Below are 5,337 nucleotides of genomic sequence, written 5' to 3' on the forward strand. Positions count from 1 at the left end.
CTCCCCACCCTCGTGGGCACCCCGGGACTCTCCTGGCCCAACTCTTTTACTCCGGGGTCTTCTTTTGGTCCATAAAAATCATCAAAAATTGGCTCGTCAATTGGACTCCGTTTGATATTCCTTTTCTGTAAAAGTCAAAAACAAGGAGAAAACAGAAACTGGCACTAGGCTCTAGGTTAATAGGTTAGTTCCAAAAATCATATAAAACCACATATAAAAGCCCATTAAACATCCAAGATAGATAATATAACAGCATGAATACTTCATAAATTATAGATACGTTGGAGATGTATCAGCATCCCCAAGCTTAATTCCCGCTCGTCGTCGAGTAGGTAAATGATAAAAGAAATAATTTATGAAGTGTGAATGCTAGCAAGTGCATAAGTTTGATCAATGATAATTCCAATCACTTTTTCTAGCATCATTATCTGTCATAACAATAGCTCATCTCAAAAAACTTTTCATGATCAAGTAACTAGCAAATCACATGTTAAAGTATAGATCATAAACTTTCTTGAAAACTAACAAACAACGTCCTTAGTCATCAAACAATTGCAATTCATCTTATTTTCAGGAAGAGTCTATGTCAGAGCTTTGATTTAGCAAACTCCACATACTCAACTATCATTTAGTCTTTCACAATTGCTAACACTCACGCGATATTTATGGGTTCAAAGTTTTAATCAGACACGGAGAAAGATAGGGGCTTATAGATTCGCCTCCCAACCTTTTACCTCAAGGGTAATGTCAACAATAATAGTTCATGATGCCTTACATCCAATTGGATATATATATCAGAATCTTTCCAACACAAGGTGCTTGCTAAAGGATAAAATGTAAAAAGGAATGGTGAAAATCACCATGACTCTTGCATAAGGTTAAGAGATAAAAGTAAAAGATAGGCCCTTCGCAGAGGGAAGCAGAGGTTGCCATGCGCTTTCACGGTTGGATGCACAAAATCTTAATGCAAAATAACGTCACTTTATATTGCCACTTGTGATACAGACCTTTATTATGCAGTCCGTCGCTTTTATTTCTTCCACATCACAAGATCGTATAAAGCTTATTTCCTCCACTCTAGTCAATCATACATATTTAAAGGACAATTTTTATTGCATGCACCGATGACAACTTACTTGAAGGATCTTACTCAATCCATAGGTAGGTATGGTGGACTCTCATGGCAAAACCGGGTTTAAGGGTATTTGGAAGCACAAGTAGTATATCTACTTAGTGCAAAGAATTTGGCTAGCATGAGGGGGAAAGGCAAGCTCAACGTGTTGGGCGATCCATGACAATATACTTTACTTCAGATATAAGAAAACATAACCCATTACGTTGTTTTCCTTGTCCAACATCCACCTTTTAGGATGTCATATTTTAATGAGTGCTCACAATTACAAAAGATGTCCAAGATAGTATATTTATATGTGAAATCCCTCTTCCTTCAATATTCTTTCATGAACTGTTCAAGTGACCAATTCTACATTTGCTAACTTTCAATAAGTTTACTACCTATACTTATTATGTGTGAAGTCATTACCCCCCATGTTATAAGCATATGAAACATATATAAATTTAGGTTTATGACATTCAATTTATTCAACCATTTACTCATAGGATATACGTGAAGCACATGAGTAAATGACAAACTACTCCAAAAGATATGAGTGAAGAACACTGAGTAGTCAAATAATTAACTAGCCATGGGAGGACTCTTTTTCATTCAATATTTCAGATCCAATTATTTTATTCAAAAATCAAGTAAAATTGAAAATACGCTCCAAGCAAAACACATATCATGTGACGAATAAAAATATAGCTCCGAGTAAGGTATACCGATAGTTTTGAAGCCGAAAGAGGGGATGCCTTCCGGGGCATCCCCAAGCTTAGGTACTTGAGTCTTCCTTGAATATTACCTTAGGGTGGCTTGGGAATCCCCAATCTTAGGGTATTTCCACTCCTTATTCTCCTCATAATGATATCTCACCCAAAGCTTGAAAACTTCAATCACACAAAACTTAACCAAACTTCGTGAGATAGGTTAGTATGATAAAGAGTAAACCATTCACTTTGGTACTGTTAAGGACAAGTTCCATAATTGTTCTCACACAATGCCTACTTTACTATCATTTCTACAATTTATATTGAGAAATATAAGTCACAGAAACTAGAAAACAAGCAAACTATGCAATGAAAACAGAATCTGTCAGAAACAGAACCGTCTGTAATGATCTGAACATAAACCCTACTTCTTCTATTCAAAAAATTATGAAATAAATTGGTGGACGTGAGTAATTTGTCTATTAATCTTCTGCAAAAAGAATCAACTAAAAATCACTCCTCTGTGAAAAATGACAGCTAATCTCGTGAGCGCAAAGTTTCTGTTTTTTACAGCAAGATCACATTAACTTTCACCCAAGTCTTCCCACAGGTCTTACTTGGCACTTTATTGAAACAAAAGCTATAAAACATGATTACTACAGTAGCTTAATCATTTAAACACACAAAAACAGTAAGGTTAAATATTGGGTTGTCTGCCAACAAGCGCTTTTCTTTAATGCCTTTTGGCTAGGCATGATGATTTCAATGATGCTCACATAAAAGGTAGGAATTGAAGCACAAGGAGAGAATCTTGAAGAATATGACTAGCACAATTGATTCTAACCAACTTACTATGAATAGGGATTTTGTGAGCACACAACTTATGGGAACAAGAATCAACTAGCATAGGAAGGCAAATAAAGTATAACTTCAAAACTTTAAGCACATAGAGAGGAAACTTGATATTATTGCAACTCCTACAAGCATGTATTCCTCCCTCATAACAATTTTCAGTAGCATCATGAATAGCAACTTTTTTCTCATAATCAATTGGAACCTCTTCCGAAATAGTGGAATCATTACTAGCTAAAGTTGACACTCTTCCAAATCCACTTTTATAAATATCAAACTAAGATTCAACACCCTCCAAAATAGTGGGATCACTAATTCCTAAAGTTGACACTCTTCCAAACCCAATTTAAATTATACTATTATTCATACTCCAAAAGATATAAGTGAAGTTCATGGAGCATTCTACAATTAATATAGACTAACCAATATCCAAGCTCAAAATGTATAAGTGAAGTACATGATGCATTCTATAAAACCATACTCAAAAGATTTAAGTGAAGCACAAAGAGAAATTCTATAAGATCATACTTAAAAGATTTAAGTGAAGCACATGAAGTATTCTATACATAAATGAAGGGATATCTGATGCTAGCATGGTTCTTAAAGGAAAACCAAAAACACAAAGGACACAAATCATGTGAACAAAGCAAAAACCGAGGTATACCGATATTTGTTGAAGAAGAAAGATGGGATGCCAACCAGGGCATCCCCAAGCTTAGATGCTTGAGTATCCTTTGAAATACTTACTTGGGGTGCATTGGGCATCCCCAAGCTTGAACTCTTGCCTCTCTTTATTCTTCTCATATTGATAGCTCCTCGACCTTCGGACACTTCATCCACACAAAACTTTAACAAAAACTTGTGAGATCCGTTAGTGTAATAAAGCAAATCACTACCTTTAGTTACTGTAATGAACTCATTCTTTATTTATATTGGTGTTAAACCTACTGTATTCCAACTTCTCTATGGTACACACCCCCCGATATTAGCCATAGATTCATCGAAATAAGCAAACAACAGACGCAAAACAGAATCTGTTAAAAACAGAACAGTCTGTAGTAATATGGAAGTTTGGTAAACTTCTGTAACTCCTAAAATTATGAACTAAATTTGAAATTTTGAAAAATTTGTACAGAAGTAATGTGCAAAAAGTTTCAGACCCATTTGACTTTCCAGTAAAAAATGTAAATTCATGCACTACAGCCAAAGTTTCTGTTTTTGTTCTGCACATAGTAAACAAGCAATCTAATCATCCTAAAACCAAAGCTTGGCACATTATCTTTATAATACAATGGATATATACAAGGGGATAATTATTTACAGAGAAACTTCCATGAAAAATTAAACATTGTTTCCGTGAGCATGAACACGAGTGCTCAAGGCCGACCCTCACTTCTTCAATGCATAACTTTCTAATCACTTCTCTTTTTGAAAAACTTTTTAGGAATGAAAGGCAAGTAATTTTTTTTGTATTTTCATTCTTTTTTTTATGTTTAACCCACAACTAAACAGAAACAAAAAGGAAAAAACAAAATCTACTTAGTGAAGAAAGCAAACAAGCACACACGAGAATATCAACCCCACGCTATTGCTCCCCGGCAACGCCGCCAGAAAAGAGCTTGATAATCCCCAAGTGCAGGGAATCATCGTAGCAATTTCCAAAGATGGAAGTGATAAGTATGGAGTGCCGAACCCACAAGGAGCTAAAGGTAAGAACAATATTCTCTCAAGCCCTATCTGCTGATACGACTCTACGTGCACCGAACGTTTGCTTCCAACTAGCAACGAGAAATAAAACTATGTTGTGGGCATGAAGAGGATAACTTTGTATGATATCGGAGAGCTAAAATATAAAAGTAGGTGCTGTTATCATAAAGTTAGAATATATTACTAAATATTATAAATAGCGAGTGTGGAATAATGGTGGGTCGGTGTGCGGAATTGTCCTAGGCAGCCGTTGACAAGACCGGTGATCACTATTGCAGTTTCATATGAGGGAGAGGCATAAGCTAACATACTTTCTGTACTTGGATCATATGCACTTACTATTGGAACTCTAGCAAGCATCCGCAACTACTAAAGATCATTAAGGTAAAACCCAACCATAGCATTAAAGCATCAAGTCGTCTTTATTCCCATACGCAACAATCCCTCTTACTCGGGTTTGTGTTTCAGTCACTCACCAACCCAGTATAAGCGAATCATGAACATATTGCAACACCCTACAGCGGGAATCCCTCACGCTTGCGCGACACGGCGGGCACCATAGGACAGCACCAAAATAAAACATACAACTCATACCAATCTAGATCATCAATCAACCCAAAGACAAAAGATATCTACTCAAAACATCATAGGATGGCAACACATCATTGGATCATAATATGTGGCATAAAGCACCATGTTCAAGTAGGGATTACAGCGGGGTGCGGGAGAGTGGACCGCGTAAAAGAGATGAGGATGGTGATGATGATGGTGATTTTGATGAAGACGATCACCGTGGTGATGATTCCCCTCCCGATGGCACTCCGGCGCCACCGGAAGAGAGGAGGAGAGGTTCTCCCCCTTGTGCTTCCTCCTCCATGGCCTCTACCCTGTGGTCCTTGGCCTTCATAGTGATGATGGCCCCTCCGGCATACTCCTCCATGGCCACCGGTGATG

The sequence above is a fragment of the Triticum aestivum genome, chromosome 3D (genome assembly GCF_018294505.1).
Source record: "Triticum aestivum cultivar Chinese Spring chromosome 3D, IWGSC CS RefSeq v2.1, whole genome shotgun sequence".
NCBI lineage: Eukaryota > Viridiplantae > Streptophyta > Magnoliopsida > Poales > Poaceae > Triticum > Triticum aestivum.